The sequence below is a fragment of the Lissotriton helveticus genome, chromosome 3_1 (assembly GCF_964261635.1).
Source record: "Lissotriton helveticus chromosome 3_1, aLisHel1.1, whole genome shotgun sequence".
In the NCBI taxonomy this organism is placed as follows: domain Eukaryota; kingdom Metazoa; phylum Chordata; class Amphibia; order Caudata; family Salamandridae; genus Lissotriton; species Lissotriton helveticus.
Genome location: NC_136061.1, coordinates 1,754,642,031 through 1,754,669,136, shown reverse-complemented (window position 1 = coordinate 1,754,669,136; position 27,106 = coordinate 1,754,642,031).

The window sequence follows — 27,106 nt, the reverse complement described above, 5'->3', positions numbered from 1 at the left end:
ACTGTAGCAGGATCTAAATGTGTGCAAATGTGTCAAGGCGTGCAAACCAAAAACCCTTAATACAGCAGCAATCCTCCCACCGAGGCAAGGCAGCAGTGTGCCGACAGCTGTCTATGCAGCACTGATTACCAAAGCAAACTATCTAAGAAAGAGACAAATTTACAAATGAGACAAATAGTAATAAAATGAGAGGTACCTAGCTATTGGCCGTCAAGCAGCAAGAAAGAGAATGCATCAAGAGGAACATGGGCATTTATTATAGCCTTCACCATTGGTTATTGTGTTTTCTACACAGGTTGTGAAGACAACGGTCGCTGCTAAGAGGTCCTGTGCCTGAACTGACCCAACTGTGTGTGATACTGGGATTCTGACTTTTTATTAGTCCTGCCAACACATTAATCTGGCACTTGCCTTGTGACCTAGACCTGGCTATGGTACATCCAAGGTCCTTGCCCTCTTCTATGACCCGAGGATGCATGAAACATGCCCTCAAACCTGACATGAGTCTACTGGCCATGTCGTGAGTTGACCAAATAAAGTATCGGTGACAACATACTATGCTTTGTGAATCTTTAGTGGTGACCAGACCTTGTTTTCCTGTGTCAGAGAGAAGTGCAGCGTACTAACGCATCACATTTAAAGTTCCACTTTAGTGTCAACCCCAGACCCTTCTGCTGACATTCCATGGGCTTGCTGGGTGTATGTACATGGGGCAAATGTTTAGCACATCCATGGTAGTCAGATTCTGAACAATATGGGAGAATGAGTTCTGGGACCAGTGGGATCCAGTTTGGAATGCTCGTTGTTTAACATACCATATGATGGTGGGTGTATATAGCTTCCCCAGAGAGTGAGAATGTATTGACTGCATTCCTATGGCTGAGGGGTGGAGAGCCAGACACTAAGGTGAAGCAGGGTAAAGGTAGGGCTACCCTCAGGAATTCAATGAGTATCCTGTAGCCAAAGGCTGCTGACTTGTTCTTTCTCAGCAGTGTCATTTGGTGGATGTTATGGGTCAGGGGTGGGTCATCCGCTTTCTCTTAATAAATATGAAGAAGTTTGTAGGTAGGGAATTGCCATTTTGTCTGCACCTAGGGGCAGAGTAGCTCATTACAACATCTGATCATAAAAATACACTTACAATGTTGGGGGTTCGTTTACAGAGTGATGGCTCTCTTGAAGAAAGTGTGACTGAAAACATTCATACTTAAGTTAAAGATAAAGGTTATCAGTCTTCAACATTTAACAACAAATATGCATGGTTAATTAAAGCATAACCTAGAGGGAGGTGCTATCGGAGTTCCTCACTTGATGACCTCTGTGGAGATATGAAGTTACTATGTCATCTCATGGCCTTGAGCATGCCTCATATCCCACACCTTACTGGAGATTCCAAAATGGCATCCACGGTCTGTGATCTGAACGGATGTTTGGCTGACAGGCATCGCTGGTGAGGACCAGGGATGCACGAGAAACCCAAGGGGTGCAGGAACCTTGTGCGCACACCTTATAGCTAGGAGGGCTATGTTAGGGTGTGGTGTATGGCAAGGAGGGCTGCGTCATCCTGCCCATATTTCGGCACAGACGATTTGGGAGAATTATAAGGTGGTTCTGAAGGGATATGCCCTATCGCAGAAAGTGCAGAATGTTGCGAAACAGCGTGAGATTCTGGAACAGCTGGAGGACGCACTTAGACAGCTTGAGGCGGAATATGTGCTACATCCTTCGGATGGGGCACTACATAACCTGGCGCTCAAGAAGGAGGAATACAAACTAAAGGCTCGGGAACATATGTTGGCTAAGCAGGCAGCTACCCACCACAGGTTGTATGAGCTTGGAGATAGGGCAGGGAAGACGCAGGCATGGTTGGAAAGGAAGGAGCAAGGTGCAAGGTGGGTGCCCCGATTGACGCTGCCGAGTGGGGAAGTTCTTTATCGCCCAGGTGAAATAGCAGATACATTTGCTAACTATTTCGAAACAGTATACTCTCCCTCGACCGTATATATCGCGGAAGACTCACGTCAATTGCTGGCAGAATGCCACGTGCCGACTCTTTCGGAAGTGGATAGGGAGCTACTGGATGCGGATCTTTCCGATGAGGAGATTCGGAAGGCAATCGGCCAAATTAAATCTGGAAAGGCGATGGGGTCAAATGGTACCCCAGTAGAATTTCTTAAGTCAGTGGCTTCCCAGGTGGTCTTGCACTTGCGAGGAATGTATCAGGAAAGCTGGGAAAAGAGAACCCAGCCGCCAGATCAGTGGCTGGCAAGCATTGTAGTGATACACAAGGCTGGTAAACCGGTGGATGATTGTCGGTCCTACAGACCGATTTCATTGATTAATGTAGAGGTGAAGGTCTTGACGTAGGTGCTCGCCACGCGGCTGGGAACAGTGATATCCTCCCTTGTGCACCCGGACCAGTCTGGATTTATGCCGGGGAGAAATACAGCTCTTAATATCCGTCAGCTCCATAACGTACTGGCGCGTCAGAGATATCTAGAAGAGGATGCACTCCTACTGTCCCTTGATGCTTCCATGGCGTTTGACTCGATTGAATGGCCATACCTGTTTGAAGTTTTGGAAAGAGCAGGGTTAGGCCCTAAATTCATACAGTGGTTGGGCTACTTTATACGGACATTTCTGGTCAGGTCAGAGTGAACAATTACACATCCAGGCAGTTCTCTCTCCGAAGAGGCACCAGACAGGGTTGCCCTCTGTCGCCATTGTTGTTCTCGCTTATGCTGGAGCCCCTGGCGGCCTGGATACAGCTTGATGTTATGACAAGGGGTCTGCGGTGGTCCCATGATTGCGAAGATAGAATATCACTTTATGCAGATGATATACTGTTATATCTTGCAAACCCATACAGGACCATCCATATGATCCTTAATATTTTCAAACATTTTGGGAAATATTCAGGGTACACGATTAATTGGGGCAAGTCGGTGTTGTATGTGCTTCATGGACAGACCCCACGTCTTCCAATAGACTGTGCTTTAATGGTCTCGGAAGACGGTTTTAGATACCTGGGAATTTTTGTCACGCCAGACCCGGCCCTCTTTTATAGTCGCAATTTAGTGCCCTTGTTGACACGGTTGCGGGCTGACGTCCAACATTGAAGATCTTTGCCATTGTCACTAGTTGGCCGTGCTGCTCTTTTTAAGATGCTGGCCCTTCCGCGGTTTCTATATATTCTACAAAATTGTCCACATAGAGTTCCAGATGCCTACTTTACGGCAGTGGAAGGGGAGGTGCGTACGTTACTCTTGGATGGGAAGGCCCCGAGGATTGCGCTTCAGAAATTGATGAAGGGATGGTATGATGGAGGCAGTGCGTTACCTGACATACAGCTGTATTACTGGGCCTCGCAACTGGTGACTGTGAATAGGTGGCGGTGTGCCCCGCCGGATGATCCGGCATGTGCTCTAGATAGATATCAGATGGATAGATCTGGATATCTTGGAGCACTTCACTCTAGTACTAGAAAGAAGCATTTTGTGGGTCCCACTCAACACACGTTGCAGATATGGAGAGTAGCCAATTCTTGATTGGGTTGGACAGGCAGGCTTACTAAAATGACGCAGCTGTGGTATTCACAGAAGCTAGGTATGCTTTGCCATCACCCGGGATTCGATAAATGGAATATGATCGGTATCTCGACGGTTGGTGACTTGATTAAGAAGGGTAAAATCCTTCAGTTTGAGGAGCTACAGAAGGCCTACCGGTTGGTGCCCAGTGAGGTCTTTCGCTATCTACAAATACGGCATGCTTTGATGACGGCGTTCCCTAGTTGTGTAGATATACCAGAGTCGTCCCCTCTGGAGGATCGGCTGTTGGATGGACAGTTGCACACCAAGGCGACCTCCCTCACTTATAGGAAACTTAGTAATAATGTGCCTGATTCCTTCGGAGAGCTTAAAGAGAAGTGGGAGGTGGACATAGGGACAATTGAGGAAGAGGATTGGAGGCAGGCGTTAATGTCTCCCAGAGAGGCTGCCATCAAACTTAGATTCCGCCTTATTCAACTCTGTATTTTCCACCGCTCACATTTGACTGGGGGCACTCTTGCGAGGATTGGGTCTAGGCCAGATGATCTTTGTCTAAGGGGCTGCAGGCAGTCAGCTATGATATGGGAATGCCCGGTGGTGCAGAGCTGTTGGGACAGAATCACGACACATATGCCTTCCGTGCTGGGAAAGCCATTTACTTTGACGCCACGACTGGGCCTGTTCAATATATGGGGGCAACTGATCTTACGGAGACAGAACAGCAGTTTGTAACGTTAGGTTTCACACTATTTAAGAGGGAAATCGCTAGGGGATGGGGTGGAGTACGACCTCCTGCAGTTGCAGTTTGGCAGAGGGAGCTAGATAGGTGCATGATAGCTGAGAAAGAAGTGTTTGTTGCAAGGGGGTGCCCGAAGAAGTGGAACAGGAAATGGTCCAAATAGAACTTGTATAGGGGGGAGATTTGTGTATCGCCTGTGGTGGAATTGGAATTGCGAAGGAACAGAGATGGGGAGCAAAATGTGTAATATGTATGTCTAATTGAACTTGATTCCTGATATGACACTAAATGTAACTTACATTGAGAATTGTACGAGTAACAGTGAATTTGTCTGTCATTCTTTCAAATAAAAATATATATATTTTTTTTAAATCATTCAACAACACCATTGGCCTGGGGCCAGAGAGTTGTACTTTTTTGATGCTGGACATTGAGTCTAAAACAGAATTGACAACGCCAATCCCTGTTAGTTCCCCTTTACAAGGTGTACATGTTTCTCCTACTGCTGACTTATGCTTTTCCCCCAAGAGCATATGTCCCAACCATTCTGATAGGGACAGAAATCCCCAGAGAAATACTGAAAGTAACCCTCATTTAATTCAGCATTTACCTTTAGTCACAACCGTAGAGACAGGGAAGGCCCATAATGACTCTAATTCCATTAAAATTTTATCGTGGAATATCGCAGGTTTGGCTGCAAAAGCCAATGACCATAAGTGGATAGCTTTTGTTAAACACTATACCATACTATGTTTTCAGGAAACTTGGCACACGGATAATAACGTTTTTATCGAGGGGTTCCAAAGTTTCTTTGTTCCTGCATCTCCGTCACCCAGTGGAAGGGCAAAGGGGGGCTTAGCTATTTTTATTAGTCTTTCCCTGGTGTCACAGGTAAAAGATAAGCATTCGGATAATAGGAATATTCAGATCCTGGAGCTAAGGAAGGGCATTAATACATTAACTCTGGTTAACTTTTATAACTCTGTCATGCCACCAGGCGTATGTAACATTACCAAACTTCATGAGTACATCCATGATAACCTGGCAAGACTACCTAGGAACAAAATAATTGCAGGTGATTTTAATGCGCATATCTGTGGACAGTCGACATCGTCAACTTTGGGTTCATTGGGTTGTGGTAACAGGTCAGGTCTCCATTTCTCGCATTGTCCCCGAGGCTCTAATATGAACAACTTAATAGATGGTCTGGATTTGAGAATTGCAATGTCTATGAAAGAGGATTCCTTTATCTTTGAAGTCCCAACCTACAAAGGCTCAGAACAAGGTTCCTTTATAGACCATATACTCCTCTCTATCGATATGGCAAATTCAGCTACAAACTTCACCATTCACGAAAGTATTTATAGTGACCATAATCCGATTTCAGTGGAAGTTAAAAATGGTCTCTTTGAACATCGTAAAATTCGTAAAGATCCGGGTGTCCTAAAACCAATTAATGGTAATCGTCGGTTAAAGTGGTCATCGGTAAACAGCGACACCCTACTTGATTCTGTCAAAATGAGCTGTACTCAAGAACTTACCCTCTGTACCTCTATTACCACGCCTCCGGATCTTATACTATCTGCTTTTGCTGTGCTGACTCAAAGAGTTGATCACTTACTCTCCGTACCATCAAAGGAACTAAATAACCAACAGCCAAGATGGTTTGATCATATCTGCTCAAGAGCTTGTCGGCAACTGAAAACGGCTCTTAAGAATGAACCAAGGGACCCCACATTAATCAAAACCCTGCGCTCTGAGTATAAATCTGCTTTGGCATCTCGTAAAAAGGCCATAAAGGTGAATATATGGGAATCCTTACTTGATCCATCAATTTTGGGCAACAGCTCCAAGTTCTGGAGCATAATCAACAAACCAATGTTCGACGATTATAATGCTGCTAGTATCGAAACTGGTATCCCTGAAAATGAGTGGATCTCCCATTTCAGCCTAATCTTTAAGAGTAATGACATCCGGCCAACACAAGTTCCCAAATTTCCTGATGAAGCTCTGCTGGCATTTTCAGACAAGGAAGTGGAAAGAGGGATCCGTAGTCTATCTAGTAACAAGGCTCCGGGCCCAGATGGTCTTCCCCCAGATCTATTCAAATCCGATGTCTCCTTCTGGGCCCCAATCCTTACGGCGGTCATTAATGCTGGAGCCGCTACGGGGGCACCAAAGTCTTGGGGTGCCTCAACCATTGTACCAGTATACAAGAAAGGAGACAGAAACAACGCTACCTGTTATAGGCCAATTTCTCTGATCAATTCAGTCGCCAAGGTTGTTGGTGGGATTATCCTAAACAGGTTGACCGCATGGGCCAAAAACAATAAAGTTATGTCACCGGTACAATATGGCTTCAGGCCAGGGCATTCCACAATATCACAATGCCTGAACCTGTACTTAATTAGCGGTAAATATACTTTGGCCAGAAACGGCACACTAAATATGGCCTTTATGGACCTTTCTTCGGCCTTTGACTGCGTTGACAGATATAAACTTTGGGATGTCTTGCTGAACCTGGGGGTTGAGAAAAACCTTATCAACTTCCTGGCCGACCTCCACAGCGACACACAAGCAAATGTGTGGTATACTAAAGACTTAAAAGTAACCAGAGACTTCAAAATAAATCGGGGGGTTAGACAGGGCTGTATTTTAGCGCCTTTTCTTTTTAATCTTTATATTAACGATTTAGAGGAGCATCTTTTAAAAACAAATACGGACTACCCATATATAAGGAAAAAGGGCGTTCCTGTCCTGATTTACGCTGACGACGCCGTCCTTATCTCCAGAACTGCACTTGGCCTCCAAACCTTATTAGATTCTTTCTTTCAATTTATGAACTTACGCGGACTGTCTATTAACAATGCCAAGTCATATGTCATGAAGGTAGGATCTGGATCCAAAAAGCCCTACCCATTTACTGTTAATGGGGAAAAAATACCTACTACATCATCGTTCTCGTATCTTGGTGTATTGTTTGACAGTAAACTTACATGGGGACCCGCATTAAAGAAAAAGAGAGGAGACCTAATAAGGACCAATGTTGCAATAACTGATTTTGCTCGAAAAATGGGTAATACCCCAGTGGTAGCACTAATGAAACTGTACCAAGCAAAAAGTATATCAGTAGCCTGCTATGGGAGTGACCTCTGGGGTTTTTTGCCAGTGTCCGATCTTGCAATTATTGAAAATAACTTTTTAAAACAAATTTTATGTTTACCGAAGAGCACGGCTAACTTTTCCACTCACGAGGAACTAGGTGTGCCCTACTTAGAGGACAAAATTGCGGTAAACCCGCTCTTGTGCTGGTTAAACTGTTGGATGAACAATGAAATACCTTTTACCCAAGACATTTTATCTGAAGCACTGGAATGGGATGGGAAATTTAAGATACCCTGGATAAAATACATTCGTAATTGTCTTCATGATCTGGGCAGGATGGATCTTTTCTTAACACCACAGTTAGTGTCAAAGCGCGATGTAACATCTGTAAAGAGCACTTTTTTAATGATTCGACAGTTGGCTAGGGAAGAGGCCGAATTGAAGAAGGGTAGTGTGATGAGTCATGTTTTAATCAAATCTTGTACTCAAATAGAACCATACCTATCCTGGGCCCTTTCTAGATACGAGCGCTTTTTATTGACCAGATTTCGTTTTGATTTATTCCACCTGTTGCTAGCCGTGCCCAGCGGAGCCCATAGGGGACAAGTGTTGCCAGCTTGCGGCTGCGACAATAAGTCTCCGCAAGATCTGGCACACTTTTTATTTATATGCTCCTACTATATGTTACCACGGAAAATGTTTTTAAAACCTCTTTTTAAAAAATTGAATTTTGTGCAACTAAGGCCTGCACTAATTTACCTTAAAATGCTGCACTGTGAAAGCACTTTATACGTATGTAATTTTCTAAAAGCAGCCCTGAAATTTAGAAAAAGTATGGAAGGATAACCTCTATATGCCCCGTTTTATTTATGTATATAAATCTCTGATAAATTGAACATTCACATTTGTATGAGCTGTGACAGGCTATTACGTGATCCACTGTTTTAAATTGAATTTTTTTAAACTAATGAACTGTATATATATGTGCTTTTCTCTTTTCAATTAATGAATTGTATATATATATGTGCTTTTCTCTGTACTTTTATGACTGTTTTATCTACAGTCGAATAAAGAAATTTTGATTTGATTTGATTTGAGTCGAACAAGGAACTCCTTGAATTCTTTGCTATTGAAAAGCAGGTCATTATCATATTTGATAATAGCCTGGATGCCCCAGGCTGAAAAGATATTATCAAGCCACTCGATGACTTTGTCATGGGTTGTCGATGATAAGTCTTCCACCAAAGGAAAATGCAGAAATTCAGCAATGACTACCATGAGATGAAGTCCATTTCCTAGAGGCCCATATAAGCAAAAGCAAATCTCTCTCAGGCATGCGCACAAGAGCAGACATTGTCAGTGGATTACGTGTCACCTTGGGGGATAAGCAGTTACAAAGGTGGCACGCTTTCAGTTATTTCTTAACTCATTCATCTAAGCGAGGAAACCACACTCGGTGTCTTAGGGATGTTTTGGTGGCTTCAATGCCGCATGTCCTTCAAGGGCTTGCTAAATGACTTGCTGTCTCAGACTCTCTGGAATGACAATTCTCGTGCCTCTAAAGATGATACCCCCTTGGGTGAAGGATGGCTTACACTGTACTTTTTTTTTTTTATTCAACATCATCAGCAAAGGGTTGAAAACTTTTCTTCAAAGATTGTATTGTAATGAGGTCTTTGAGGATGTACATGTCTTTATCTGCATTGGTAGCAGTGATAATCTGTTCAATGGATGGAGCTGCTGGCATGTTGGACCTCACAATGAAGTTGCAATACTTTTCAACTGCTTTGGATGTCGAACTGTGGTGAGGTAGCGGCACTTGTGAAAAGTAATCTTCAGTATTTTGGTCTTTCCCCGGCTTGTGTACAATCACATAGTCGTACTCTTGCAGTCGCAACCCCCACCTCTCGATGCGAGGGGCATCTTCATTTTCTGGTTTCTTAAGATGGTGAGCAACACCTGGTGGGCCATGATGATAGTGAAATGTTTGCCATAAAAAAACACATGAAAATATTAACAGGCCCACACTACAGCCAGACTCTCATTTTCCGACTGATAGTAGGCATGTTTTGTTTTAGACAGACTTCTACTGGCATAAACCATAATATGTCTATGAGCATTTGGATGGAAATGGTGTTGAGCAAGGATTGCCTCCAGCCCCACCGGGCTCGCATCCACTGTGATCTCAGTATGTAACATGGGGTCAAAATGGACCATCTCAGTTGCATTCTCAATCGCATGTTTTATCTATGTAAAACTTTGGTCGCATTCAGGATACCACTAGAATAGGACATTACGCTCTTTCAAGTATCTGAATGGGGCACTCACCGTGGCAAAGTCACGAATGTACCTTGAGCAATAACTGGCCTTGCTTAAGAAGGATTGCAGCATGGTTACATCTGGTGGGGGACAAGCCGATGACAGTGCTTGTACCTTACCTGGGGATCTGGAGTCATTGCCTCATCAGAGAATATGTGCCAAAAGAATATAATTATCGTTTTGTGAAACTCACACTTTGCTGCATTCAGAGATAGACCTGAATCAGCAAGTAATTGGCACACTTGTGTAAGAGTCTTGTCATGCTCCTTTTGTGTGGTCCCAAATACCAGTATGTCATCGTTCTAATTGAAAGCATGTGTAGCAGGTTGAATTACTCAGCAAATAACATTCTGAAATATCTCTGCAGTCGAAGATACTCTAAAACTCATTCTTTTGTATTTGAACAAACCAACATGAGTCGAAAAAGTAGTAATGTACCTACAGTTCTCTTCCAACTTGAGTTGATGGTTTCCTTTGTTCAGGTCAAGGCAGGAGAACACTTTGGCTCCATTCAGCAGCATGATTATGTCCACTAGGTGGGGATCAGGATATCTTTCTCTCTCGATTGAATGTTGGCCTAGCGCATATCGACACAAATGCACACTGCACCTCCACTGTCCTTTTTTGGCACCACAACTATGGGCGAAACCCACTGCGTATGACCTGTGGAGCATTCAAATATGTCATGCTTCAACAGTGTTTCTAGTTCTTTCTCAACAGCTTCTTGTAAGAGAGAAGCAAATCTGTGGTATCATTGGGCCACAGGGTGAATGTCCTCGTTAATATGAAGTTGCACTTTCATTTTCTTGAGTCATCCTAGGCCACGAAACAATGATGGGAACTGACTCATAATTTCAGACTGAGTACGGATGTTGTAGTTGAGAGATATCAGTCCCATGTCAGCAGCAATGGCAAAGCTGAGTAGGCACACCTTAGATGAAGTTCCCTGAAGGACATGAATTGGCACTTGTACTGGTGTCATTTTATGTCACGTAGTTTCTGTAATTGACCCTTGACTCCGTAATGGTTTGAAGAAGCCCACGTGTATACCTGCATGTTTGGCGGACTAAGGCATGACACAGGAGATAGGCCGCTGAACTATTCTACTGGCATGATGTTAATCGACGCACCAATGTTATGATGAAGGTTATGGGGCAGCCGTTCACCTCTAATGTAATTTTAGGACAGTGTCCAAATGAAGTTTGTTGCTTTGTCTGGTGACTCGTCTTTGACTTTCGATCTATCTTCTTTGAAAGCAGCAATCCTACCTGTGCATGTCATTCCTTAGTCGATGTCATCAACGCACATCCATCTTCTTTGCAAGCTCTTGACAATGGCGTTAAAGAACCTTCATATGATTAACTTGATGATGATTGACTGTGCTTGGTTTCTACTTGTCGTAACTGATGTTGTTTTTTGGCCTTGTGGGTGTGGCGAGAATGCTTCTAGAACTTTCTAGCATCCATTTTCTCTTCTCGCTGTGACGCATTTGTTTTCTCTTTCACTTTGCAGACCGCTATAAAGTGGTTTTCTTACCCGCAGCCTTTGCATTTCTGTCCAATTGCTGGACATTTTTCTTCATGTGGGAATAAAAACCAACATTGGAAGCATAACTTTTTCTTCTTCAGAGATGTCAACTTGTGTGCTTCTATTTTGTGCTTATGCTTGCTTTTCATGATCAGTGCTGATTCGTTATGCGCTGTTTATGGTTCCATATCAGCAGCTTGTCAATCCGTTCATTCTTCTGACCTTGCAGCCATTAGCATTTTCTCTAAACTGAGTGTCTCTCTCAAGATGCGTCTCCTGAAGGAATCTGAAAAACAGCCATCAATTACTCTGAGGTGCATGGCTTCATCATCATTAAAATCACAGAAGTTACAGTGTTTGATAAGTGCATCAAGTTTCTCAACAAACTCATCCATCGTTTGACCAGCCTGTTGTGGTGCTTGGTTGAAGATGTGACTTTCATAGTCAATATTCAGCATTGAATTGAACTTGGCTTCCAATGCTTCTTTTTACTTTTAGTATGATGTTGCATCAGTTTGCAAGACTTTCTTTAGCAATTCTTTCACTCCATCACTGACAAGGTTTTTCAAATATTTAATGATTTTCTTATCGTCTTCTTTTTCTAGCACGTCTATGGATCATCGAACGCTTTGATCTGTGCATTCCACCTGGCACTTATATTCTGTTTCTTTGCTGTATCGAATGGAGGTTTGAGGAATCTACCCGCATCGTACTTTGAGCCTCCTTCCATCACCATTGAGAGCACGGGCTGCTCAGTCAGATTTCTTCGCGCAAAGTGGGAGCATCAACTTATCAACGCAACACCCCCATGATTGGCCAGGTCATCCCAACCAATTTTGAGGTTGTATGCCTCTTCTTTTGCTTGTGCAGGTAAGTACATTTCTGTTTTCGTACCTGATCGTCCCCTCCTTTAGTGTTTGCTTCGTATGGAGGATGGCTCTGTGTTATGGCACGGCACAGTCTCTCTTCTTTCAGCCTTGCCAGCGAGACCTGGCAGGCTTTTCAAATGTGCTCTTCTGCAGGGTCTTTAACTTCTTCGATGGCAGCGTGTGGGCTGGAGCAGGGCTTTGACTCTACATACGCCAACCACGGGCTGCTTTGCATCGAGTTGAGGTGCATGTGGCATGAACAAGCAGTTTGCTGTACTGTTGCAAACTTTCAGAGGGAGCAGCCTTGTTTCTTCAAGGCATGTATCCCCTACTTGTTGCCAATTATAGCATCTTCCCCAGCCCAGTAGCATGCAAATGAACACACCACACAACAGACATCTTTATTCCTAAGCATACAATCACACACTGTATGCATTGCGTCATATCTTTCATAATCACACCTTAACACCTCCTAGCAAACTACGTAATTCCGCTAGGGTCCTGGAACACATAATATCAAAGACACTACACCCAATATTTAGTGTAGTCCATGTGCTTTTAAAGGACAGGGGTTGCAATAAAAAACAAAATAAGTATTCTGCAATTGATACTGATGAAGCATGTGTCCCTAAATGCAGACAGCCCACATTGACAAATTGTAAGCTGTTTCTTATGAATTACTTTCATTTTTTGAATGAATATCACCCCCGGTGTCGCTATCCAATTACTAGTTTGTGATTGGATGAACAGCAGGCCCGGACTGGCCGTAGCGGGCACCGGGCAATCCCCGGTGCGCTGCACGGGTGGGGGCTGGTTTTGGGCCCCTGGGGCCAATTTTGTTACAGGGCCATTTTTGCAGAATAGCTGCAACATCGGCCCTGTAACAAAATCGGCCGAAAACCTGCCCTGGCAAAGAGCTCGGAGGGGGGGCTGGGGCCGGCCGAGCACTTTGCCAGGGCCGGTTTTGTTTCCCTGTCCGGCCCTGATGAACAGAAAGACATTGTCCAGTCAGAAACAAGGGGTAGATGAGGTAAGAGTCCTATTAGATATGGTGTGTATCTTTAGCTGAAACTCCGGGAACATGCGTCCTGTGTAGACCGTCTGTGAGTTTGGTTAGAACATAGTTACTCACAAACATTTTCCCAGGCGCCCACATTTATGGTCTATGGAGTGAACGAGGGCCACATTTATACCAACTGAGTGGGAGCTGGAGGGCAAAGGGAGGTGTGTAAGGTGAGTGTAAAAGAACCAAAGCGCGTAGATGGTGAGTCGTGGAGTTATTTTGAGGGTTTCTTTCCATTCTACCCTAGTGCAGCCATGAAACGACTAGTCTCTAGAAGATTTATAGATTTGACAATACAGTCTTATGTTGTATTTGAGCTACTATCCCTCTACTGCACCCTGGGGTAAGCCTTCTCTGCTTGCTATCACTACTTTTGGCGAGTCAAGTGTACATAGGAAGTAATTTAGTTATTGAAGTTGAATGAAAAATAATCTTAGGCCTCACAATCTCCTTCTGCCATTAGTCTCTTATCCGTAAACATTAGGATTGCTTGGAAACAGGCTCTGTTAAGGTAGTGAGTGCTAAAAATATATTGATAAAGATCCTCAGCAAGGTGTGCAGTTCATGGAGGTGGGCAGACACAAACACCCAACCTACCCCACTAGACATGGGACAATGGGAACGTTTTAAAAAAGAATGAGAAACAAAGGACCTATTGGAAAAAATAACACCCACATAAAAAAAATGTCAGATTTATTAATGTAGCAAAAAAAAATTATGTATTGCGAGGAATAATATTTAGAGAAAATGTCAATGAGCTAAAACGTGCTCGGTGCTTTCACAAGCGTGGCACACACGTGTGAATGAGGCAACATATATCTGTATCGCAGTTAATTCATGGAGCCACGGCCCGTATATGTACAATAGATTAATTAAACCAGGTCCATGACAGAAATCAACTGAGTTTCGATTCGTTTAAGGATGTGGGATCATTGTCAGGACTCAAGATGATAAGAGCCCAAGAGTCAGCTTGATAGGGACAGGGAAGAGACGAAAGGAGGCATAGGTTTTAGAAACAAGAAATATAGGCACATTACAGCAGGCTTGTGGAATTCCAGTGGCCCATCATGCTGCACTTACATCAGAGCAATTGAGGAACACTGAGGAAAAATGTTAGACAAAAGAAGGTGGCGGAGTTAGTACGAATGGTTGAGAGGACAGAGTTGTCTATCAGGAATAGCGTAACTTGGAGTGGTGGCTCACCGGAAAGTAGAAAGTACTGATAGTGAAATGGAATGTCCAATTTGTGTCATGAGGAACGTGCCAGTGGCAAAATGAAGGTCTAATTGGTGTGAGACTCCGAAGACTCATTGGCCGTGTGGGTGCTGGCAATGGGGGGGAAAGGTGATTAATTAGTGGAATTAACCCGGTCAGCGAATAACAAGGGGAGAAAAGGTGAGCAAAAAAATTAGCCAAGTGGCGGATAACTTGTGGAAAAGTAAATTTTGCCATGTTCTGTGTCCCTACGTGTCCCCATCCTATGTTATGTGTGCATGATTAATATGCATATGTATTCCCCATGTTCGATTAAAGACGCAATTACATTTGTGTCCATCTCTAGTATGCCAGTTTCCAGTTCTCATGAATACTACGAATATCAGGCCTATGTAAAGCTACGTTGCCACGTTTCTCAGTGTGCACGTTATTTCATTGTAAAGTCCCCGTTTCTAGGCCTCAAAAGGGCCTGGACACCAGATTCAGCTCCTGTCTCCTGAATCCTCGCTGAGGAGCGATACAGCCCCCACCTGTATTCCTGACCCTTCACTTACTTCCTGCCTCACAGTGCCCGGTTCAGCCTGGCTCTGCCTACGAGTCTGCCAAGAGTATGTTATGATTCTAGTTATCAGTCCAGCCCTCCTTCTCTGCATTCCTAAGCTACTGAATCGCATCCATAGTTTCCGTCATCGTCTAGCCTTTACGTCTCCATGTAAGAGAAATACTGTATTTATGGTCATTTAATATTCTTCAACACACACTACATGTAGAATAATGCATACACCAGTCTTAGAGTCTGTTAGCCTTTACCCCGATAACTTTTGGATTCTATCAACATGTTCTCTAAACATCAGATACTAGATAGTGGTAGGTACATGTTGCCCTGACTCTCCAGACTTCAGTCTCTGCTCCTAGCGCAGAAGTCATAGCCCCCAGCTTCTCCTAGTAACACGTCATTGTCAGTTTGCGCGCACCATTAGGTTAGAGGTCCCGGCTCCTTAGGTAGCCCCCTCCATGTTTCCGCCCCATTTATGACATATTCTGTTACGTTTACATCACATGTCTATGTATACGCCTCTTGTTACACCCACTTTCACCCTTATCTTTCGCGACTGCTATTGACCACACCCACTGCTCCGCCTACTATATTCATTGTAATGCAACTGTTTTAGTATATATGCTTGTGTACTGTTATTAAATGGTACGCCAGTCCAATCCTGCCCCCGTGCAGCGCTGCCATCCTATTCCTGTGCAGGTTGTCCTGTTCCTGTCCTTTATGCTGTATTAAACCTGCAAACTCCTACTACCTCGAATCTTGACTCTTATTTATTGAGCTATCTGTTATTGCTATGTCCAGTCAAACCTAGATCCGGTATTATTTATTTATATACCACATAATGGCGCCCGAACAGGGACTTGCCCTTTCCCCACGCGCCGGTGAAGCCACGTATGCCCCCTGATCCTCTGCAGCCGTGACGGAACCATACCGTGCACGTGCAGATATTTCTGCTTCAAGTATCCCTCAGGCCCACGGAGGAGACGGAGGTTGCGGTCCAGCATCCAGACGAGGCGGTGGAGGAACGCGGCGAGTCCCGACCAGAGCCCAAGCCGAGAGTCCAAGGTCCGAGGTATCCGGAGGCCCACCCGTAACAGAAGTCCGAAGTTCGTCCGTCCGGCGTCGAAGCAGTCCCGTCCAGTCCGAGGCCTTCCGTTCTTGCTGCCCGGTGAGTACCGTTGCTGGGGTAGTATCTAGACAGGGTCAATCTAATTGTCTCTGGTCCGTGGGGTTTGGTGGTACACAAATCCCAAAACGAAGTGTCCACTTCGGTGGATGCGGGTCCTGACGTGTCTCTTTATGAGACCGGTGAGTTTCGTACTGTTTTAGCAGTGCACCTAGTTTCTGTTCTAGTCAGTTCTGTTCTCGAGAAAATTCATGTATTCTGTTTTCCGTATTCCAGGTAGTATTCTGTTCGAACTGTTATTCTAAATGTTCTTCATGTATTTTCATGTCGTGGTATGAATGTGGAGTAATTATCGTGTTCATTGTGTATTGTAATTACGTATTGTGTCTAGGTTACAGTTCAGTCATGCCCTTATTTTCTAAACTACGTCAGTTAAAAACCAGAAAAGGTCTGCTAGAAGCAGCAGTTCCTGTCCCGCCTAGGGACAGTCCAGGTCATTTTATGTATCAGAAGCATGGCGTAAGTGCCATATTATATCTAGATTTATGGGTAGAGTATACCAAACAGTTAGAAGAAAAGTATAGATGGCCCGTATCAGGTACGTGGGATGCCGAGTGCATCATGCGAGTAGAAGAAGCATTATGGAAAAAGAAAGCCAGACAGTCACAGAAAGATGCCATCGAGTTATGGCGCAAAGAATCTCATAAAAGAACCGAAAAAGAAATCAGAAAGTCAGAATTAAGTAAAGAATCCTTAGAACGAGCCCAAGAAAGGGAATTAATCGAGATAGGTGAACGAGTCAAAACCGAACAGTCAGACAGACAGAGGCATGCCCTTGTTAAGGGTATGTATCCTCTTCTTGCCGAGGGCTTGCCAAAAGCGACCCCGGAGGCATCCAGTAATTTTCCGCCACCATTAGTTCCGACCAAGCTACGTCACAAACCGACCGCAGCTGATATTTTCATCTTGTCCTATTTGGACGACACAGTTCCAGAATATGCAAATCCTGTTCCGCCAGTCCCTGTAAATCATGCCATTCCTGTTCCTCCAGACATCGGGGCACCCTTTGCAGTACCTGCTACGGTACCCCCGGTCCAGCCTACATTACAATTTCCCGCCGCGCCAATACGGAGAGTGTCAGTCGACGATTCCAGTTTAGGGGCCGCAGGAGGAGGTCCTCCTGGTACCCCGCCACCACACCAACGTAGAACGTTGGCCGAGTTACATGAATGTGCGTTACAGCGTACGCCCAAATATAAGTCCGTCGCAGATATCCGACGAGCTCTTACTGAATGCCGCTATGATCCAGTCGCAGGTGATGATAGTACAGTTATATATTCCATCCGTGTAAGACGGGTGACCGGGTATTTGGACACCCTACCAGATATGAAAGGAGATCTAGACAGAATATATCGTTTCATCCGTACAGGGAATGATCCAGAAAGTATTAGCGAAGCCATGTCTCAAAGGAAAGCTGAAATCCAGCTCATGATATTAAAGTTTCTGATTAATTGTTTAATAAGGGAACAAGATTATCCGTCCAAAGATCCGAGCGAAATGAGAACTCTGACAAGGTGGAGTGATAATATAGCCGAGGGTAAACACAGAACTATTAGTAGTATAGAGAGTATGTACAAGAAAATTCGTAAGGAAATAATAAGGTTACACGAACAACGTAAAGCAGCACAAGTAAGCGAGAAAGAGAATGACTCTCCTACGGAAGAGGTAGAGGACGAGAATCCCGCCAGAATAGCGTATGTAGGAAAATCTAGATTTCCAGATCGCCATTTACGCCTAGAACACAAGTCAGTTTTTCATCATCCGGCACCAGAACAAGGTTCTCTGGAACAAGTATTTCAAGCTACCGATCATATTCTGAAGTCACGAATCGGTTATAGTGAGTTAAGTACTATGCATGAACAAGAATTAGCTCGATCAGCAGTCCGATGGATTACTGATTCTACCACTTTTCCAGACGAAATAGTGGCACAAATGTTTCTGAAATTGCCCCCAGCCGAGCAGCGACTGGTGGGTATGTATATGATCCGGCACCTCATTACATTATATGAGGGTCAACATTCTGATCCAGGTCCGTTACATGATGTCCTGAACGAGTTACTCCAGTATAGATGGAAAGGTTTAGGTACCGATTTAATTAGTGTCATTTTAGAACAGCGTCACAAATATAGAACGTTTTTGAACCCGCATTTTGTTCATGTCTCACCTCCAGAAAGTAAACCGTTTTACATAGACAGACAAAACCCGTTACGAGAAGTACACCCAGTCAGGACAACAGATGGTGAAATGCAAAGAGTATTTGTCTACACCCCGATTACAAAGATGGAACTCTTAGAAATGAAGAAATTAATTCCTTGTCACGACAAAGATCCAGCAGGGTTCCACCGAGAATTAAAAGACATGCTCCGTATGGGAGAATACACATATCTAGATATTATTAAAATGTTAAAGGTCCTGTTGCCCGCAGGGGTATACGAGAAACTCAAGGAAAAAGATTGGGAGGTGGGAGAGAAAAAGATCGATTGGGCAGTTCTAGAAGCTGAAGATAAGATACGAGTACCAGGTACCGGTCTTGGAGAGAAATGTAAAGAATTACCAGAACTATTAATACAAGTTTTGCCCAGATTATTAGCCACTAAAAAGGAAGACTGGGATGCAATCTCAGCATGTAAACAGAAACAAGATGAAGACACTAGTGATTTTTATTCTAGATTCGAGAAATGCTTTATTATAAACAGTGGCCTCAAGACAAGTAGTGAGTCATACCCTCATCTTTTTGTTACTAAGTTAGTCGAGAATTCTAGTCCACAAGTTAAGAATCGAGTTTTGAAAGTCGAAAGTACGTGGCAAGCTAGTACCCCGTCCCAGATGTTGCAGATGCTCCAGTACCACCAGAATAGAATCAGAGAAGAGCAAGAACACGAGAGAAAACGTATGAAAGACACGAAAATGAAAGTACTAGTTGCACAATCTGTTCCTCAAGACAGTCAGAAGAGGGGTCCGAATCAAGCCAGTCATCCTGCAGCTCCCGTTAAAGGGACATGCAATTATTGTAAACAGCCAGGTCATTTCATAAACGAGTGTGCAGTTCTGAAACATAATATAGCTACTGGTAAGACTAAAGAAAGACCACGTCCGCCTAGACAAGAACAAGTTTCACAGACTTCTCAGCCACAGAATGCACAACAGACAGTTACAGCACCGCAGCCTATTGCTGCAACACAGCATGTTACACAGCAGATGTACCAGTATGCACAGTCCGAGTATCCAGAGTATCAACCGTATTCATGAAACAGCCTAGAGAGGGAGGTAGGCTGGCCTCTCATCGAGATACCTGTAGATCAAGAAGGTCCCTATGTTCATAGTCAAGTACTAGGGAAAGACAGAAAGTTTCTAATTGATACAGGGGCAAGTAGGACGACCATCAGTCACGCCGAAGTTCCAGGGGCTCCGCTCTCAGGCTCTAGAAATGTTTCCCTTGGATTTTCAGGAAAGCCTATTGTAAACGAGATATCTAAGCCAGTTACTCTAGAAGTAGGTCCATTGTCCCGCACTACTGATCTATTACTTACGAAGTCATGTCCAGAAAATCTGTTAGGTATTAAGACACTGAAAGAATTAGGTGCAGTCATATGTTGTTCCCCAGAGGGAATACGATTGTTTTTACGTGACTTCAAGGGTCACTATGTATTACGAGATTTTGATCCAAGATTGTCCAATGTTCTGCAGCATCTATGGGCGCAAGGTCCGACTGATGTTGGTTATATGCAAATCACACCCCATCGTGTGACTCTCAGGCCAGGTGTAGTCCTGCCACGAATCAGACAGTATAGATTGCCACCTGAGGCTGTAGCAGCCTTATCCAAAATTATCGACGAGCTCATGGCTCAAGGAGTAGTTGTAGAAACTGACTCCAATGTATGTAATTCTCCGATCATTCCCGTCATGAAACGTACTGATCCCAATGCACCCCCAGTATATCGATTAGTGATTGACCTTCGAGAACTCAATAAATGTATTATTCCCCAGTACCCAGTTGTCCCAGATATTTCTTCCCTATTGACAGCCATTGATTCTGAAGCCTCATTTTTTACAGTCATAGATCTCAAGAACGCGTTTTTTAGTGTCCCCATTCATCCAGACAGCCAGTTTCTTTTCGGATTTTGTTTAAATGGACGAAGCTATATGTTCACACGAGCTCCTCAAGGTTTCACAGAAAGTCCTAGTATTTACAGTCAAGCACTTAAGAGACAACTAGACAATATTCACATGCCAACTGACACTGCCCTGCTCCAGTATGTCGATGATCTACTGATCACAGCCCGTTCTGAACGTGCTTGCGAGCGAGCATCACTTACAGTCTTGTATTTCCTTGCCGAGATGGGGCACAAGGTGTCCCTTTCGAAGCTTCAATTCTGTGTACAGCAAGTGATCTACTTAGGCCACTTACTGTCCAAGTGGGGTAGGCAGTTGACACCCGACCGTATCCAGTTAATAGCGAGTCTTCCTCAGCCCAAGACCCAGAAGGAGGTACGTGCTTTTATCGGCCTTACTTCTTATTGCAGACAATGGATTCCTCAGTATGCATTTCTAGCTAAGCCACTGATACAGTTAACGACACAGGAGGCAGCCGTATCGACTGTCCTCCCTTGGACATCTGAACATACACTTAGTTTCAATGAGTTAAAGAAAGCTTTATGCCAAGCTCCAGTTCTAGCTACACCGAACTAAAGTAAGCCTTTTACACTTTTCGTCACAGAACGTGAAGGTACAGCATTATCTGTTCTCACACAAGATCAAGCAGGACAGTACAAGCCTTGTGCTTATTTTTCGAGCACATTAGATCCTGTAGCCCAGGCTTTGCCTGCGTGCCTCAAGTCAGTTGCAGCCACAGCACTAGCTATCAGACAAAGTGATTCCATAGTATTAGGACATTCCTTGACAGTACAAGTTCCACACTCCGTGGAAGTTCTTTTAAACCGAACACAAACTCAGCACTTGACAATTGCACGTTTAACAGGTTATGAATTGACACTGTTCCAGCCACACATAGAAATCAGACGCTGCAACGTTCTAAATCCTGCTACACTGTTACCGTCAGTTAATTCAAATCCTGCCACACACGACTGTGTGGAAGTAGTTAATATTATGACTAAGCCAAGACAAGATTTGACAGATATTCCATTACCAGATCCCGACCTGACACTTTATGTGGATGGTTCATGTATGAGAACAAGTACAGGAGAACTAGTAGCCGCGTATGCAGTGACTACTGACACTGAAGTTATTGAAACACACCGTATCGACACCCTGTCTGCTCAAGCAGCAGAGCTAGTTGCTCTGACCCAAGCCTGCATACACGCCAAGAACCTGAAGGTTAATGTTTACACAGATTCACGCTACGCATTTGGAGTTGTACACGACTTCGGAGTGCTCTGGCAGGAGAGAGGTTTCATGACTTCTCATGGAACCAAGATTCAGCATGGTCTCCTTATTCAAGCTCTGTTAGATGCCATACATTTACCGACATCTATTGCTATCATGAAGTGCAAAGCACATACGAAAGTTACAGACATTATTTCTCAAGGTAACGATCTAGCAGATCGCACAGCCAAGCTTACAGCACAGACTCCAGAAATTCCAGTTAATCCGACACAGACACGTATTCCAGATCCGACTACATGTATGACAGTTAAGGACCCTACTCAAGATGTCATAGATATCCAGTTACATGCTACTCCCGATGAAATCAAGAAATGGTCCGAACAAGGAGGGGTCCAGACAGATCAGGGATGGGTAACGAAGGGTAGAGCCACATGGTTTCTCCCCGACTCTATGGTTCAAGTCATTATCAATACCGCACATAGTCCAGCACATTTAGGAGAAAAAGCTATGTTAGACAGTATCCAGAACATTTGGTTCAACAAGCATTTACGAGCTGCAGCTAAGCAGAAAGTCCGTACCTGTATGATATGTTGCCAGTTTAATCCAGGTAAAAGTGTCCCGGTGGAACAAGGTGGATTCCAGCCCCCTGACCACCCTTTTGAAGTCCTCCAGATGGATTATATTCAGATGGAGCGATGTCGAGGTTTCAAGTATGTCCTTGTAGTTGTATGCGCTTTGTCCAGGTGGACAGAGGCATATCCAGTCCCAGATTACACAGCCGCGACCACTGCCAAACAGTTGGTTCGTGAGTTCTTCCCCCGTTATGGACTCCCTAGAGTCGTATATTCTGATAACGGCCAGCCATTCTCATCTGAGCTTATGAAACACATTTCCCTTTTGTTAGGGTACCAGTGGAAGTTCCATTGTGTACGCCATCCAGAAGCAGCTGGTCTCGTAGAGAGACATAACCAGACCCTGAAAATCCGCATCGCCAAAGTATGTAAAGAGAAAGGTGTAGACTGGATAGTAGCTCTGCCAGTCGCTTTATTTTATATGCGCATGGTCGCACATTCCAGATCAGGTCTGTCCCCGTATGAGGTCGTATTCGGCCGCCCCCCTAATATGTGGGGTACACCTAGACCCCGAAGTATTACCGATGTTTCAAGTAATATGCTGACAGATTACCTAGCTTCCTTGATGTCTGCCCTACACTCTTGTCGTTCACAGGTTGCCGCCGCATTTCCAGACAATACCGAGGTGGCACCGCATGAAATCGTTCCCGGAAATCTGGTTCTTGTGAGGAACTTTGATCGTTCAAGTCCGCTGGAGCCTCGCTGGAAGGAACCCAGACAGGTCCTCCTGGCCACCCGTACTGCCGTCAAGCTGGAAGGCAGGAAGGGCTGGGTCCACCTGTCTCATGTGAAAAAGTTTTACGGATTAAAGACTGTTTCTAAGAACATTTCCAAGGATTTAAAAGACTGCCAAAGTACTATTCTTAAGGACTGTCCCGCAAAAGACAATGATACTAAACCCTCCCTGTTAGAGAAAACTCCGCAACAGGAGTATAAGCTAAAATTAAGGTCTAGTAAAATAAGTCAGCCAGTTTGATTGTCTAAGTCCTCCCCTAGGTGAAACGGTTAGACCGGTTTCTGACATGTATAAAATAGACCCCCATAGTGAGAGAGTTAGTCAAAACTCAATCCGATGTATCGTTTTTCTAAGTTTCATATTGTTTTTCAGCCTTATGACTACCTGCACCAGTTATGCATTTTATTTGTGTTTTCCAGTTTCTCATGTAAATAAGTCTTCTATTGTTACAGTAGAGCACACGTTTAGTGATCTGCCTCCTCATGAACTATCTTATCGTCTTGCTATGCGTAATAACTCCTTTATCCGCATGTTACATTATTCACACCAGACCAGCAATGCCACTAATTGTTGGGTGTGTGGTCGACTCCCCCCTTTCCAGACACCGAAGGGAGTTCTGCCACTCTTTCCTTATCCATTTTCACATAATGGTTCGTGTGGAGCATGGTCCACGTTAACGTCATCCTCAACAGATATGTTTTTTCTTAACAGTACATGTTTTCCAGACAAGCAAGGTCTTCCCCACAGAATAGGGTTAGATCTAGAAAATGAAGTTTATAACTTAGGTAATTATTCTTCGAATTTCATGGTCCTGAATGTTCAGTCTGATACTACTCCAGACTTACCTGCTATTTCAGTATTACCAGTCAAAGGCGAATTATGTGTCAGAAATAATGGTTCCATACACGTAGGACATAGTGATTGTACTACTATTGTCAAGTATAGTGACAGTAGGAAATCTATTTTTAAAGCTTCACGTCATTCTTATTTTGTTTGTGGTCAGACCGCATATGTTCGTCTGCCCCTCGATTGGGAGGGAACATGTTACATTGCCTTCCTACTGCCACCAGTTTTCCTAGCCCCGTCTGATTATCATAGAAACACACATCTAGTACATCTTAGACATAAAAGGGAGATCGAGTCCCCGATTGTCGATTATACTGAAACTGCTCTAGAACAGTATACAGATTTCAATAAAGGCTTCTTCTTCTTTATAGGACCTGTCCAGAATAGTAAGTTAATACGTAGATTGACCAGAACCCTCGAAGCAGTAGTGAATGAGACTGCCTCTGCTCTAGGTAACTTAACCGAAGAACAATCTGCTATGAGATTTGTCGTGCTCCAGAATCGTCTCGTCCTTGACGTCATACTGGCCGATAGGGGCGGGGCTTGTAGAGTCATCGGATCTAGTTGCTGCATTTTCATTCCTAATAACGCGCCGTCTGTTTATTCAGCTATAACCAGACTCCATAAAATTGCCCATATGTTACACCAAGATCCAGGCACCTGGACATGGTCCGGTTGGTTCTGGAATATAATTTCCGCCTGGGGATGGAAAGTATTGTCCTTTCTAGGTATTGCAGTAGCGATCATATTCAGTTGCTGCCTCTGTATACAATGTGGCCCTGCGATTTGTGGCATTTGTGCTACCTCTTGTATTCCTAGTCCCAAGTCCCGTTCTAAATCCCGTTCCAAGAAAATTCGAGACGAGCAAATGATACTGTATGAAATGATAGATGGTATCATGAATATTGATGTTTCCTGATGGAAACGTAGTGACAAGGAGGGAATGTGGAAAAGTAAATTTTGCCATGTTCTGTGTCCCTACGTGTCCCCATCCTATGTTATGTGTGCATGATTAATATGCATATGTATTCCCCATGTTCGATTAAAGACGCAATTACAGTTGTGTCCATCTCTAGTATGCCAGTTTCCAGTTCTCGTGAATACTACGAATATCAGGCCTATGTAAAGCTACGTTGCCACGTTTCTCAGTGTGCACGTTATTTCATTGTAAAGTCCCCGTTTCTAGGCCTCAAAAGGGCCTGGACACCAGATTCAGCTCCTGTCTCCTGAATCCTCGCTGAGGAGCGATACAGCCCCCACCTGTATTCCTGACCCTTCACTTACTTCCTGCCTCACAGTGCCCGGTTCAGCCTGGCTCTGCCTACGAGTCTGCCAAGAGTATGTTATGATTCTAGTTATCAGTCCAGCCCTCCTTCTCTGCATTCCTAAGCTACTGAATCGCATCCATAGTTTCCGTCATCGTCTAGCCTTTACGTCTCCATGTAAGAGAAATACTGTATTTATGGTCATTTAATATTCTTCAACACACACTACATGTAGAATAATGCATACACCAGTCTTAGAGTCTGTTAGCCTTTACCCCGATAACTTTTGGATTCTATCAACATGTTCTCTAAACATCAGATACTAGATAGTGGTAGGTACATGTTGCCCTGACTCTCCAGACTTCAGTCTCTGCTCCTAGCGCAGAAGTCATAGCCCCCAGCTTCTCCTAGTAACACGTCATTGTCAGTTTGCGCGCACCATTAGGTTAGAGGTCCCGGCTCCTTAGGTAGCCCCCTCCATGTTTCTGCCCCATTTATGACATATTCTGTTACGTTTACATCACATGTCTATGTATACGCCTCTTGTTACACCCACTTTCACCCTTATCTTTCGCGACTGCTATTGACCACACCCACTGCTCCGCCTACTGTATTCATTGTAATGCAACTGTTTTAGTATATATGCTTGTGTACTGTTATTAAATGGTACGCCAGTCCAATCCTGCCCCCGTGCAGCGCTGCCATCCTATTCCTGTGCAGGTTGTCCTGTTCCTGTCCTTTATGCTGTATTAAACCTGCAAACTCCTACTACCTCGAATCTTGACTCTTATTTATTGAGCTATCTGTTATTGCTATGTCCAGTCAAACCTAGATCCGGTATTATTTATTTATATACCACAAACTGGCAAGGGGTAAGTACGGCTGTATCCAATTGGAAGCAACGTTTTCGCCATGGTAATATGAGACTTGTCGTTTATTCCTAGCTTAACCAGTTTACCAAAATATGCTGGTTGTGAAGTTTGTATTTTTAGAAAGGGCAAGTGCCAAAGCACACTGGAATTTCTTTGGTGAGAGTAGTCCCTGAATCTCACCAGGGGAACCACTCACATCCCAGTTGTTTGTAGAATGAGCAAGATGGAAACAAGGGAACCAGAAAGTAAGTTCTATTTATCAGAACATTGGCATGTGGAGCACTCCATTGAATACAATCGAGTGCTCCCAGCTTCTATGGGCTGGTAAAAGCACGCAAAGCAACATTCCACTGATGTTTTACAAAGGCCTCTCGGAGCCCGAGGGGATTTAAACCCGTTTGAGCTCCGAGAGGCCTTTGTTTTATTTGTTAGAACATTCTGCCCTCTAGTGGCAGAATGTTCTAATAGCCTTATAGCCCTTCGCAGCTGGGCTATACCTGCTATTAAAGTCCTGCCCCCCAGTTAAAGGCCCTCACCTTTGGCTCGGGCCTTTAATGCTGGAGTGGGCCTTTAATAGCCGGTATAGCCCGCTACGACAGGCTATAAGGCTATATTAATCCCATCAAGACAAATTGTGCCCTCTTGGGTAACCACTTTCTGAACATATTACTCTGCTCCAAACTAAACACTGGTAGTAAGTATGTGAAAAGAAAACAGAATGTATATAAAGGTCAGGAGGGCCGCAGGCCGTTCTCTGCTGTACTTTGAGTATCCTTGAGTTAGAAGGTGAGTACGAACACCTCAGTTTGCAGAAGTTTATGAATCATGTGTATTTCGGGGTCCATCCTCAGTTACCTGGGAAGAATTTTGTATTTATTTACTTATATTCAGGTGGACGACATTCGGCAGTCTTGGTGATTGTCCACCATGTATCTTTATAATGTTTTGTTACATTGAAAGGATATGAACGGATCAGGTTGGCAGACATGAGTGGAGGTTTATAGCTACGGTAGAGTTTGTAGGATTTTCACATTGTCTCCACTTGTGTCTGTGGGCGGTAAGAGATCTGTACATTTGATCTTGGAATGTAAAGAGAGCTAGAGGAGAACTTTCATGGCAAGCTTCATGGGGTCGGGTTTGAGGATGCTTCGACACATTCTGGCCGCTGATTCCGAGCCTCTAGACTTTTTAGTGAAAATAGGTAGTAGGCAATATTAAAAGCAAAGTTAAGTTAAGCTTTTCATGATGCCCAGAAGCATACCCTTTGTGGCCTTTGTATAATTTT